The sequence below is a fragment of the Carcharodon carcharias genome, chromosome 11 (genome assembly GCF_017639515.1).
Source record: "Carcharodon carcharias isolate sCarCar2 chromosome 11, sCarCar2.pri, whole genome shotgun sequence".
Classification (NCBI taxonomy): domain Eukaryota; kingdom Metazoa; phylum Chordata; class Chondrichthyes; order Lamniformes; family Lamnidae; genus Carcharodon; species Carcharodon carcharias.
In genome coordinates, this window is record NC_054477.1 from 39,203,158 (window position 1) to 39,218,045 (window position 14,888).

Consider the following 14,888-nt stretch of genomic DNA (forward strand, 5'->3'; position numbering starts at 1 on the left):
GAATCCCCTTACACATTGTAAACGGGAATGGTAGGACAAGCAGCCTTTAGAATATATGACTGTTGAACAACTCACTCTCTCTTCCCCTTCCCAAGTGTTAAAGTTGTACCAGGAATACACCCCAAATTTCTCTCCTACACCCATTTTAACCTCTGATTTCATGACTGATTCTTGTCACTTTTGGCTATTTTTTCCTTTGCCTGGCTTTGGTTGTTTCTATCTGTTTGCCTCTTCAGGCTCAGGTGTGTGGCTGAGTAGATGCAGTAGCATCAGAAAGTTAGTCAGCACTTCAGTTAGAAGTGACCAAAGGATCTGAAGCATGCTGGAACTTCCTAATAGCACCAGATGGACTGTAGTAGTTCAAGACAACAGCTCACCAACACCTTATGAGCAATTGGGGAATAAATGCTGGTCTTGCCAGTGATTACCAAGTTTTTTTTTTCCCTTTCCTGGGATCTGGGTATGAAGTCAGTTACTGTTACATGGGTCTGAAGGAATTCTTCAAAAAAGTAAAAAACTTATGCTATTTAAGTCACACAGCACCACAGAGAAAAGTAACAATTGCTAATAGTTAAATGTAAAAATAATTACAGAATATTCAATCACATTGATGAACGTTCAGTATAGTTCAGTTTAATTTAATACTACAATCTTGAATAGATGTTGGTTTTCATTGCATTTGGAGTATTTTTCCATGAAAGCTACTGGTTCAGTAAAATGCTACCAGGCTTCACTGCTGCTACCCGTTCCAATCTTGATTGTACCTACAAAGAGATAAAAGTTTGTAAATTCAATGCAGTTTAACTAAAACAAACATGTAAAATGCTCAGTAAGATTAATCCTTGTTACATCTATCAGTGGTTCTTCAGCTGGAGAGGAAGCTAACTAATAACTAGCAAAGAATGATAAATAACTACTTGATCTTTATTCTCTTCCCACATCTAGAAATACGCAGAGCATACGCTTACAGCTGTTTCTAAGCTTGCTTTTGCTCCAGGTCATTAATCTGTTACTAGAGGCTAAAGCTTGAGGGTGCCACTCCACTTCAAGTGTAGCTGACCTGGATACTCTCCTATTACTGTCTGTTATAGGCCTGTCGGAAGGATTTACAGGTTGCCACAAGGCCTGTTTTAAAAAAAAAAAAATCAGTTGATAAATGTGATCAGGCAATAAATACGCAGTATAATTCTAAAGAAAAATGACTTTTTACATAGATCATGGGGCCCCTTACTGCCAACTTCAACATCAAATATGCCCATTACAACCAATAAAGTACTTGAAGTGCATGTCACTGTTATAGGAAAAATGGCCCATTTTTGCATATCACACTTCAATATACAGCCACAAAACGATTTTTTTAAAAGATGGTGTTGGTTGGAGGAAGACCCACTGGGGCTCAGGCAGTTGCACCCCTGCTTCTAAACTAGGATACTCCAGGTTCAAGTCCCACTCTAGGGCTTGGTGGCCATGGAAGAACCCAGCCAGTTGGGCAGGAAGGGCATCTGCTATACTTATGATTATGAAAGGTGATGAACCAGCATTGTGGTGACCCCATATAACATGGTAAAAAGCTGAGAAAAGTGTTGATTGAAGGATTGGTATTAGACAACACATTTGCAAACGTTTCACAGAGCAGCAGGAAGATTAGTTAGCAGCAGGCGTGAGAGGTGGCATGCTCGGAAAATATGGCGGGAACTACTTCAATGGCGTGAAGGTAGGTCACAATCTTCCGCTCAGCCTGCGGATGGCAGCTCGTGTTTCCCATGATCGGTTGGTGACGTGCACTTGGCGGCCTTCACTTTGGGGGACCTGAAGTGAATGAGCAGCAGCGTTCTCCACAGCTCGTCCATTATTTACAGGCCGTGGGGGTACCGGGAGGCAGGGTAAACTGATGCCTGGCTCCGCAGGTGACTGCTGAGGGGTGCAGGGTGGCTGGGAGCAAGTGCTGGCCAGCCTCAGAGGTGACTGCTGAGGGTAGGGGGGGGTCAAGTGCTGCCCTGGCATTGTATCCCATGCACAGGCAAACAAGGTGGGGGGTCAGGGTAAGTGAGGGAAGTGGCCGTGCATTAGGGACACCTGTATAAACTGACCGCGCCTCTGCAAGTAAGACAGATCAGGCGCAGCCACAGTGATATGATTGGGGTCAGGCTCCCAGCCTGCCCGTCTATGCGAGCAACGTGGAGGCACCAAAGGGCCATCAAGCGCTCCATACCTTACCCCACACTACCCCGGCACAGACTTTGAATCCGCCACCACTTTATTGGACTGCAGAGCAGTTGTACTGCACGTATTGTACAATCTCCTTGCCACACTGGCCATGTAACAGTCACTGCTGGAGAAGTCACAACCTGTTGCAATCTCAGCATTCTGGTTTGGACCAGTGTCTCCCATATTGCAGGGTAACAGGGCAGCCAGGGCACTTATCTCTGGCCATCAGAGGGTGACCAGCACTCTCCAGGAAGCATTAAGGGGCAGTCACCCAGGGCCAGGATTGGTGCTAAGTACAGCCATGAAAACCATATCTCTCTTTCGTGCTGCAGGAGGACCATGTCAGGATCTTGGATCCTGGTGACCTAGCTGCATGCCTAATGGAGGAGAGCGCGACTAAGGCACCTGGCTGTGCAAAAGCAGGAGCAGCAACCTCATGAAGAATGTGCAGCAGGGAATCCTGCACACACTGTCCAGGAGCGAGAAGGAGCGGCACCCAGGGTCTATAGACACCGCCTGCCATTCCTGCAGATGACAGAACCAGTGTTGTCGACGACTGCGCATGTCTAGGCACCTGGAGGATCACATCTGCCACTTACTGCAGCACTTGGCGCCAAGGGGACATGGAGGGCATCCACTGCCAGTGGCTGTAAAAGTGACCATGGTGCTCAATTTCTATGCCACTAGCTCCTTTCAGGGCTCCATAGGTGACTTCTTTGGGATTTCACAATCCGCCACCCACAAATGCATCCATGAGGTAACGGATGCCATCTTCTCCATAGCACACAACTTGGTGCATTTCGCCCGGGACACCAAGATGCAAGGGCCATTGGATTCACACTGATCTCAGGATGCCCACAGGTGCAGGGTGCAATTGACTGCACTCATGTTTCCATCGCTACACTCAGTGGGAGTAGACTCATTGAACATGCAGCTGGTACGGGACCATCAGAAATGTATCCTGCAGGTATGCACATGGTTTCCAGGGAGTGTGCATGACACCTACATCCTGAGTCACTCGCAGACCCCAGCAGTCTTCCAAGGTCCACAGAGGTTTCAGGGTTGGCTTCTTGGGGGACAAGGGCTACCCGCAGAGGCTCTGGCTAATAACACCTGTGCAGTGGCCTCAGACTGCAGCAGAGCGACGCTATAAAGAGGCTCTTGCAGGAACTCGCAACTTGGTGGAGCAGACCATCAGGATGCTGAAGATGCGGTTCCAGTGCCTGGACCGGTCTGGTGGAGCCCTGCAGTACAGTCCATTGAGAGTGTGTCACATTATCATCGTCTGCTGTACCCTTTACAACCTGGCGCTGCAACAGTGTGAGGAGCTGGCTGAGGAGGAGATGGAGGAGCTGCACATCTCCTCCGATGACAATGCCAATGGGGATGAGGGTGAGAGGGTCCTTGGTGGTGACGACGACGGGGATGAGGCTCTCACACTGGCTAGATGAGGCAGGTGCACTCGGGAGGCCCTCATAGCTGCCAGATTTGTGAAGGATGATCACATGCAGGGAGATGTCCCCATAGATCCTCACATCGCATGAATGTTTGACTCCAGTCTGGCTTATGGCAGCGCCAATACCCTCTGAGAATGCTTCAGTCATGGAGATGCAGCAGAGGCTCTAATAGTCGCTCGATTGCAGCAAGATAACGATGACACGCAGTGAGGACACTCCATAGATCTTCACATAGCCCTCTGACTCCTGTCTGGAGGAGGGCAGCTCGCTTGCGCTCCATGATCAGGGCCATCTCAGAGACGCAGCCATGAAACTTCAGACCCATCTGATGCTGTGTCCACCTTCAGCATCTCAGCCCTTCAGGAGCTGGTGCACAGCATCACTGGTCGCAGATGCTGATGTGATAGTGGCATCCCCATTTTAAAAGGTGCTGAGAGCACACAGTATAAGAGAACTCTGTGGCATCTGCCCACTACATTCTGGCAGCAATGACACTCCGCCCTCTGGGGTTTGAGCAGATCAACCCTCTTCAATAGGACCATTGGCTCAGGGATGCAGGCATTGGTAATGTTTCAGGGAGTGAGGCTGGGCCATCACTGTGGTCTGAAGGTTGCATAGAGCACAGGGAAGAGGCCCTGGATTGAGACACCGCCTTTTATCTTGTGCAGAAAAGTTTCACATGGGAGTGGCAAGAACACTGCTCAGAAAAGGAACCACAGGCAGAGTGACATTCTTAGGAATTTGACAATAGTGAACAGTATGTTCAAGTGATCAACACCCGTGCGCAGGCTGTGCTTCCTGATTGGACTCAGCTGCAGCTCGTTGCTGCCTATGCTGTAGCTGTGCTTAATGCTGGCTGTGGCTGTTCCTGCTGCTGAGAGATTTCCCCGGTGGCTGTTCCTGCTGCTGAGAGATTTCCCCGGTGGCTGTTCCTGCTGCTGAGAGATTTCCGGTGGCTGATCCTATTATTGTGTTGCTGCCTTCCCTCAAGGCTTCTTCCATTCTGTGTTGAGAGAGTCGCTTGTAGCCGGGCCTTCTCAGGTGACTGTGGAGGCGTTGCTGTCACCGGTGGCGGGGCCTCTAAGAAAACCTATGCAGGTGCAGCTGCTTCTGCGGCCCCTTCTGGTCCCGCTGTCCCATCGCCTTTTGGCCTCCTCGCCAAAGCCCTGGGGGTGAAGAGCTACACCCACCCCGAAAATGACGATTGAGGCGTGCGTAAAGGCTTTAGCTGGGGTTGTCAGCCCCTTAGCCGTAGTTGCCACCTTGAAAATGTATGGCAAATTTTCTTGAGGGCAGAGCGGGCGATGCACCTTAGTTCTAGAAAAGGAGCTCACTATGGATGAGATATTTCTGGCAGTGGACCCCTTGGAGGCCACCGCTCAAAGGATCATACTTTCCAACATCCCACCTTTTGTCCCCAGTGAGCTCCTTCTCCCCCACCTCCATCAACTGAGGGAGGTTAGGTCAGGGTTGCGCCAATTCTGCTTGGCCTCAAGGATGCAGCCCTCCGACATGTGTATTCCTTCATGCGCCAGGCCCAGGAGCAGTACACTGAAGGGGGTTTTATTGTAGAGTTCGAGGGGGCTGCCTAAGGGTGTTCTGGACTGCGGATGGCCTGGCGTCATCATCAACGCCGGACCTGGGAACCAGCGCGGTGGGGTGCACGACCCCGAGCTGGTGGTCATATTGAAGAGGGTTGACCTGCCCAAACCCCAGGAGGGTGGAGTGTCCGGGGGGGCTGGAAAAGATGGCGGGGGCCTCGTGGATGGAGGTCTCCCCAGTCTAACCCGGAAGAGACGCCACCCCTCGGTGGGGGAGGACCTCGTGACTCACGAGATCAGATGTGTCCCTTCCCAGTGAAATGGCAGTATCTCCGCCCCATAAGCCCTCGCATTGACCTCTGGGGGAGGGGAGTGGGGGAGGGGAAAGAGAGCTCAAACCCCCATTCCCTTGCTGCAGTCCCCCGAGCAGTGCCCCTCGGGGGTGTCAGTGAAGGTATTGCCCCACCTTGTACCCCTGAGATGCCATCTGGCCTGCCAGGGGACTGCAGGAGTCCCTTCATGGCCCTGACAATTGGGTCATCGGGTGGCGGTGGCGAGGAAGGCCTCCCCGTTCCCTCCCAACCTTCAGTGCCGGGTTTTCTCTGGACTCGCCGGGAGACCCGGTCCTGGGGGAGCGAGGCTCTGAGCCACCACCCTTTGGCCCATATCCCCAAGAGGAGACCAGAGAGGACCCCTCTGCCCTTGATCCTGGGGGTGGGATCAAGGTGGAAGTGGAGCTGACTGGCAGCTCCGAATCAGTTCCTGTACTCAATGTGGGGAAGGGGTTGGAAGCTGGAGGTGATGATCTGGAGGAGGACAGGGTTTCGGTGGTGATAACTGGGGATGACTAAGAGTCATTGTCGGGTGAGGTGGTGGATCACCTGGTGCTCTCCACTGATTCTCCCCTCATCCCTTAATGGGAGCTCCAGGATTTTTTAGCGAGTAATTGCAGTTGCCGAGACAGGGTCCAGTCAGCCCTGGACTGGTGCCATTCTTTTCCTTTTGTCTCCTGGTCCACCCATGAGGCCCTCAGAGCCCCTGGACTAGACCAGAATGCTAAGAGGAGGATCCACAGTTTTCTCACTGGACTCCTGAAGGAGAGGAAGGATTAAAATAGTCCTCTCTTCCTTACACTAGGCATGGTGATGGTAGCACATACTTCTAACAATGAAGACTACCATACCTAGTCTCAACATCAACTGCAGTAGGCACGCAGTGCAGGTTCCAGAACATCTCGGTCCTCGGGGGAAGTATGCGGTGTGCTTGCTGCAGGAAACCCATACCATTCCAGGAGACAAAGCTACGTGGCTCCTGGAGTGGCAAGGGGGGGATCTGAGTCATCTAGCCTCCAATTCTGGCAGGGTGGCTATCTTGCTGGCCCCACATTTTCAGCCGGAGATCTTGGGAGTCAAGGAGCTAGTGCCAGGCCAGTTGCTGCACCTTACTGTGCGCCTAGGGGGCGCAGCGCTCTATTTCATGAATATGCATAGGTGTGCGGCAGCAAGCGAGCTTCTTTGAGTAAGTGCCCACTCACCTCGAGTTCATCGACGTGGGCGAGTGCCTTGTCCTCGGGGAGGGGTTGGGGGATTTCAACTGTACCCTCGGGTCCAGGGACTGCCATGGTACCCAGCACCGCTCGGTGTAAGTTGAGGACCCGACCAGGTCCCTTCGACTTGGTGGACGTCTGGCAGCATCGTTATCCGACTCCAGCGTTTTCACTTTTGTATCACCTGGAGTCAGAGTGCCGAGACTCTATCACCTTTACGTTTCCAAGGCATTAGTGTTCTGCGTTCCGTCAGCTTCTGTGCAGCAGGTGCCACGCACGGACCCCCGTCTGCGCTCGGCCGGGGTTGGCGTAGTGGTACTTTAACAACCTGCTGCTGGAGGATGAGCGGTTCCTGGACTCATTCTGTCATTTCTGGGCCGGCTGGAGAAGGAAGCGGGGAGGCTTCCCCTCGAGGATATGGTGGGACATGGGCAAGGCTCACGTCCGCGTTTTCTGTCAGGAATACGCGACGGGATCAACAGAGGCCGAAATCAAGAGTCGAGTTGGAGAAGGAGGTGCTCGACCTGGAGACATGTCTCCGGCAGCCTGATGCAGACCCAACCCTGGCGTACGAAGAGAAGGGCGCGCTGCGGGACATGCAACTCGTCGGCTCTTGAGGCACATACGTGAGGTCACGGATCCAGTTCCTCCGGGACCTGGACTGCAGCCCCCCCCACTTCTCCCCTTCTACTCACTGGAAAAAAGGCACAGGTTCCATTTGCAGCTCCTTATGCTGTTGGCCGATGACGGATCCCCTGTCTCGGATCCGGAGGGCATCAGGGCCATTTCCCGAGACCATTACACTGCCCTGTTCTCTCCAGATCCGTCCAGCGAGGATGCTTGCAGAATTTTGTGGGAGGACCTGCCGCAGGTCGGCCCGGAGGGCGCCGGAAAGCTTGACTCCCCTATAAGTCTGGGGGAGCAGACTGGCGCCCTCAACCGTCTCTCCAGGAGCAAGTCCCCAGGCTGACCGTGTAGTTCTTCAGGGCATTCTGGGATGTCCTGCGGAATGACTACGTGGGTGTCCTGGAGGAAAGTATCACGACCAGGGAGATGCCCCTCGTGGCGCAGGGCTGTGATTGCCCTGCTGCCTAAGGGAGATCTCTGCCACCTTAAGAACTGGCTCCCGGGCTCCCTGCTCAGTACCGATTACAAAATCTTTGCCAGGGCAATGTCTTCACCACATGATCCATCCTGACTAGGCCATACCATCTTCGATAAAATCCATCTGGTTTGGCACGTCATCTGCTTTTCCCAGAGGACTGGTCTGTCGAGCGCCTTCCTGTCTCTTGACCAGAAGGCGTTCAACAGGGTGGATCACGAATATTTATTTGGGACTCTGCAAGCATTTGGGATCGGGGCGCATTTCATTGCCTGGATCCAACTTCTGTACGCTGCCGCAGAGTGTCTAGTTAAGGTTAACAGGTCTCTGATGGCACCCCTTCGCTTTAGGAAAGGAGTGCATCAAGGCAGCCAAATCTGGCCAATTGTATTCTATCTGCATGGAGCCTTTCCTGCACCTCGAGCAGAGGAGGTTGTCGGGATTGGTTCTGCGTTGGCTGGGCATCAGGGTGATCCTCTTGGCTTACGCCGATGACGTGCTCATGTTCACCGAGTCAGGAGCTCTACTCTGCCACTTCCTTTGCCAGGATCAACTGAGACAAGTGTTCTGGACTCCTGGTTGGTCAGTGGCAGATGGAACCCCTACCCAAGTAGCTTAGGCCTTTCACCTAGAGCAGGTCCAGCCTCTCCTACCTGGGGGTCCACCTCTGCCCTGCTGAGGAATCCTGGCCGGCGAACTGGCAGGAGCTGGAGGCCAAAGTCACCACTTGCCTGCGGTGCTGGACAGGACTGCTGAAAGTGCTGTCTTACCAGGGTAGAGTTCTGGTCATAAACCAGCTGATTTCCACCATGTTGTGGTACCGGCTGGTCACTTTGACCACTCCCCTGGATTTTGTCACAAAAATCCAGAGAATGCTCGTTGACTTCTTCTGGGACAAAAGGGTTGCTGCTGAGGTTGAGTTTCCCGCTTAGGGAGGGCGGTCAAGCGCTGGCCTGCGCACCGAGGTGGTGACTTTCCACCTTCAGGCCCTGCAGCGATACCTTTACATTGAGCCCCCTCCGAGATGGTGTGCCCTGGCAACATATTTATTCCACCAGGTGCACAGCCTGAATTATGACGTGCAGTTCCTGTTTGTAAACTGGAGGGGCTTTCATGGCTCCTTGTAGGCGTTGCCCATCTTTTACCACCTGATCAAAGTCTGGAACATGGTCTCTCTGCCGTCAAGTATAGCAGCTATCATCAGAGAGCCACTGCTCAGGAATCCGCTTCTTCGCCCTTTTCAGTGGCTGGCGAAGAGGAGGGCTGTGGCTGCCTGGGTAACTATTATCGGGGATGTGCTGGGTGGCAGAGGATTGGGCTGGATGCTACCACAGGAATTGGCACATCGGGCGTCAGTGGACGTCTGGCTCGCGGCCAATGCCATTCAAGACCTTAGGATGGTCGTGCTCGGCCCCGACATCATTCTGGGTCACGAGGTGGTGCACGTGTGCGGTGGTCTTCCGTCCAAGCGTACCCCTGTTCGGAAAGAATTCCACACTGGCCCCAAGCCCCGAATCCTCCCTCGGGAGCCGGTGCCTCATAACCTGAGTTGGCTCGGGGAAATACCCTCCGTGGCCTTTAGCACAGCAAGGAGGGGCTTCCTGTATGGGCTGCTGCTGCACACCCTTCACTTCTTTGCCCTTGCCTGCAGCCCGGACACTCCCTGGCATGCCTTGTCGCCGTCCGGTGGCAGAGATCCCAAGTGGGGGGGCCCCTCTACGAGGTGTCCTTCCACTTTCCATCGGGGGACCTAGGGTGGAGGGTGTTGCATGCAGCAGTCCCATACAACCGTAGGTTGAGTCGGTTCACGGACCCGCAAGATACCTGCATCTTTTGCGGCCTTGTGGAGTCCGTGGAACATGTGTATGTTGATTGTTGTAGGCTGCACTCCCTTTTTAGTTTCTTGAAAAACCTTTTACTGTTGTTCTCTTTGCACTTTAGTCCCATGCTCCTGATCTACGGGCACCCGGTGCAGAGAGGGGCTGGGAGGGAGGAAGATCTCCTTGTGAACCTGCTTCTTGGCCTGGCAAAGTTGGCCATTTACAGGTCCAGGCAGTGAGCAATCGAGGGGGTCATCCGACCCGACATTCTGCCCCTCCTCTGCAGTCATGTTCGCGGCCAAGTGTCCCGGAGAGGGAACACGCAGTGTCCGCCGGCACTATCAATACCTTCTGTGCTTGATGGGCACTACGGGGACTGGGGTGCTTTATAGACCCTTTTAATCACATTTTGATTTGATGTTAGTAATTTTTCTTTGCATTTTGTCTTTTGTTTTTGCAGTTTCCCTTTAAGGGGCTGTATTTACTTTGTCCCCGATTTTGTTAATTTAGTTTAATTGTTTTGACTCCAAAAAGTGTTACTTTTACCTAACTTTCCCAATCCTGCTGCTCCCCAGACATCCACAGCAGAGGTGAAGGCAGCCTGCTGACTGTGACATTCTGCCCGTTATGACTTTGGCAGGCGTCCTCTGGAAGGCCGAGACTTGGTACGCCCCATCCTGCTTTTGGGGTCGTGCCGTGTGGTAGTGGCACCCTCCTTGGCCTGTAAAGCTGGAGCTGTGGAGGTCACAGAAGAGCGGAGTCAGATGGGCTGGTCACTCCCGGGGCCTGGAGCGTGCAGCTTCTAATCCTCCTCCCTGACTGACTGTGAGCAGAAGGGGTAGCTGGAGTGAGATTGAGCTACCCAGCATCTCTTTCGTGCACACACTGTTGGAGGCCAACAATGGCATCAGCGATGGAGTTAAGCCTGCGTAGCAGTGCAGGAGTGACATCCTGGACCAAGTTCTCCATAGCGGCTGCTGTCGTGCCAGTGTTGACCTCGGTGCATTGCAATGCCGGTGCTATCACCTCAGCTTGAAGACAGATGGAGTCCTCCATCGTGCCTTGCAATCTGAGGAGTGCAGCAGACATCCCCTCCTGTCGTTCCCTAGCTTGCCATTGCAGCTCCAGCAATTGTGACATGACCAAGTCCAGAGGCTCATCATCTGACTCAGACACAGCAATATTCTGGCTTTCAGCAGTCCTCCGAGTGCCGGGGACCTGAGGAGTTCCTAACTCCACCAGCTGTGGATCAAGGTATGATGTGCTCACCAGATTGTGATCTCGAGGCTACTCTAAAGCTAGGTCCCACCGAGGTGTGTGTCTCTGCACTGGTGGAGGGTGTGGGTGAGCGCTGTGACGAGACTTCAGGGAGGGTGCCTTCAGATTCCTCTTTGGAGCTTACGCGGAGGCTCTAGGTCATGGTCTCTGTCGGCTCTTTGGCAGATGTGCCTGTGAAAGCAAGAGGAGATAATTAGTGCATGGCAGTGGCCTGTGAAAGAGGACACATCACTCACAGTATGGCTGTCTGATGGATGATGCACTGCTGGATCCTCAATTTGTAGAGCAGCGCCAACCTCACCGTCATCAGTCATCGCCAGCCAGTTGGATGGCTGTTTTCAAATTGTCAAAACTTTGATCTCTGGCATCCCTCCACCTGTCCGTGACCTTTCCCTCTTCTTGTGAGCCAGTTTGTCCTGCATGGACAGAGATGGGGAGAGTGTATCAGGATGCCTGCCAGGCCAGATGATAACTATGCCTAGCCTGTGTGGGTGGTGAGTAGTCCCATGGACGGGATGAGGACAGTGATGGTGTGTGAGGAGTGTATGGTGATGTATCCCTTGTACTGGCAGTGAATGAGGGCCCTGTGGATGTGTGATAGGTTTGAGAGTGAGAGAGTTGGGAGTGATGAAAAAGGAGTGACTTACCCTGGTGGAATGGAAATCATTCATCCTTTTGCAGCACTAGGTGGCTGTCCTCCTGGCCTGGGCGTTCACACTGACCATCGCTTTCCAAGCCAGGTTGGTGACATTGCTACCCATCCTGTGACCAGAGTGGGGGTAGAGCGCATCCTAGCAGGCCTCCATGGTATCCAGCAGTCACTCGAGGGACCCATTGTTGAAGCAGGGGGCTGCAGTCTTTTTTCCTTTGCTGGCCATGTCTCCCAGGCAGCGGGGGTGAGCTGGTAGCGATGAGTGATTTGCAGGCAGGTGCCTTTTAAAGATGTCAGCTGGCGTGATGCAACAGAGGGGTGATGGCGAGCGGGCAAATGAGAGCCCCCCCCACCGCCATGGAAATGGCGTGTTTCGTGGGAGTGAATATATAACGAGGCTGGCTCGGGAAGATATGGCATGAAAACCCGCCAAAGGACTCCATTTTACCTGCCCGCTACCGCACTTGGTGCGATTCTGGGAAAATTCTGCCCTGGATCTTTTAAATCCATATAAACAAACAAATTAGGAGCAGGAGTAAACCACTCAAGCTGCTCCGCCATTCAATAGGAACGTGGCTGATCTGATTGTAGCTTCAACCCCACATTGCTGCTACCCCTGATAACCTTTCATCCCCTTGTTAATCAAGAATTGAAGAAGAGAGTTCCACAGACTCTCTACCCTCAGGAAAAATTTTTCCTCATCTGTTTTAAATGAGCGACCCCACCCCCCCACCCAACCTTACAAGCCTAACCTGTCCAAACATTTCCTCATAAAACAACTTGCCCATTCCTGGTATTAGTCTAGTAAACCTTCTCCGAACTGCTTCGAATGCATTTACATCTTTCCTTAAATAAGGAGACTAGTACAGCACAAAATACTCCAGATGTGGTCTCACCAGTGGCCTGTATAATTGAAGCAAACCTCCCTACTTTTGTAATCAATTCCCCTCACAATAAATGCTAACATTCTATTGGTTTTCCTGATTACTTGCTGTACCTGCACACTAGCTTTTTGTGATTCATGCATTCGGACATCCAGATCCCTCAATCTCAGGTCTCTGCAATCTCTTCACCATTTAGATAATAAGTGTTTTTATTCTTTCTGCCAAAATGAACAATTTCACATTTGCCCACATTATAGTCCATTTGCCAGATCTTTGCCCACTCAACCTATGTCCCTTTGTAGCCTCCTTATGTCCTCTTCACAATTTACTTTCCTACCTAGCTTTGTCTTGTCAGCAAATTTAGCCACCATTCCTTTGGTCCCTTCATCCAAATCATTTATATAAATTGTAAAAATTTAAGGCCCCAGCACTGAGCCCTGTGGCACACCACTCGTCACACACATCCTACCAACCAGAAAAAGACACATTTATGCCAACTCCCTGCTTCCTGTTAGCTAGCCAATCTTCTATCCATACCAGTATGTTACCCTCTACATCATGAGCTTTTATTTTCCACAATAACCTTTGATGTGGCACTTTTATCAAATGCCTTCTGGAAATCCAAGTCCAGTACATCTACCGGCTCCCTTTATCCACAGTACATGCGACGCCTTCAAAGTACTCCAACAAATTGGTTAAACATGATTTCCCTTTTACAAAACTGAGAAGATAGATGGGGCTTTGGTTTAATGTCTTATCCAAAAGTTAGCACCTCTAACAGTGTGGCACTGCACTGGAGTATCAGCCAAAATTTATGTACTCAGGAGGAATTTGAACCCAAAACTTTTTCACTCAGGCAAGAGTGCTACCAACTAAACCATCCCCAAGGCTGTCCTACAGATCCCCATCCCATCCAATTGGGGGAGGGAAATTGATTCAAAGAATGATAGAGCACTGAAGGAGGTCATTCAGCCCATTGTGCCCATGCCAGAGAGGAAATCTATAGACAAGTCAGAGTGAGGAGTAGGAATAATGGAAATATTATTAAAATCTTAGAACATTCTCATTGGGATAGAGGAGTAAATAGGGAAAATGAATGGAATTCCTACAATGTGTGCAGGACTCCTCAAGCAGTATGATATGTCCACAAAAATAGCTTTTTTACTAGGTGTAGTTATGTGTAATGAAATAATCAAGGTGATGGGTTAAATATGGGTAAGCACCTTGGGAGTAAATATTTAAGGGAAAAAGATAGTACAGAAGTACCAAATTAGAATAGGGTTTTAGAAAAACGGAGTGAAATCAGAGGCAAGGTGGAAAGAGAAATTGGTGCACAGGATTGACATTTGTAAAGGTGAACAAACATACACCATTTTAAAGTCTACTTCAAGTTTCAAAACATGGTGAAAAAGTGAATAAAAAAAACTTTATAAACAAGCTAGAATTGAAGCACATCACAAATGAATATTTTGAAATATCTCAGTCTCAGTGAGAAATACATAGGCTAAACACATCTTTCCACCCCATCCCCCCCAAAATCTGAGAAAACACCAAAAAGTTGGTCAAATTGAATTTGCTAAGTTCAGAAAAATCCTTTGGTTTTAAGCTTAGTTTATTGATAAGGCCATCAATAAATTGTGATCAAAGCAACATGCTGTTTTGACACACTACACTATCCCTGTAGTATTTAAGATGAGGTTACAGCATCCTAAAGAGCCCATATAATGCTCATGAGAAGATAATTTATTCTACTTCCCCTGATAATTTATTATAATAGATCATAAAACAACAACTAACTCATTTCAAGCTGCATCAAATTTGGCAATTAAATATTTCTAGATATAACATTTTCAGGAGTAATAGAAAGGGAAGGAAAGGAGGCAGGGGATTTGAAATAAATTACAGATGAAATCACAGCAGAAAGATTCAGAGAGAAGTGGTCCAAGTGAGCCCCCTTTAGATTCAGCTGAGGAATAGCAAGGGACTGACCAGTCACACTAATTATAAAAACAAAAAAACTGCGGATGCTGGAAATCCAAAACAAAAACAAAAACAGAATTACCTGGAAAAACTCAGCAGGTCTGGCAGCATCGGCGGAGAAGAAAAGAGTTGACGTTTCGAGTCCTCATGACCCTTCGACAGAACTTGCGTTCGCGTCCAACAAAGAGTTGAAATATCAATTAGTCACACTAATTGTTGACCAACAAAAGAGACACAGAAATAGAACGATTTTTATAAGTACTAGTTTGAAAGTCAGCAGTGTCAGTGTTCAAAAATAAATTCAGAAAGATTTTTAAATATGGTGTTGAAACTGGGGAGCTTAGGAATAGTTGAAGCTGGATTGATAATTTACTTCAGAAATACCTCCAAGATGTCAGTTGTGGGAAACAAAAGAGGTAA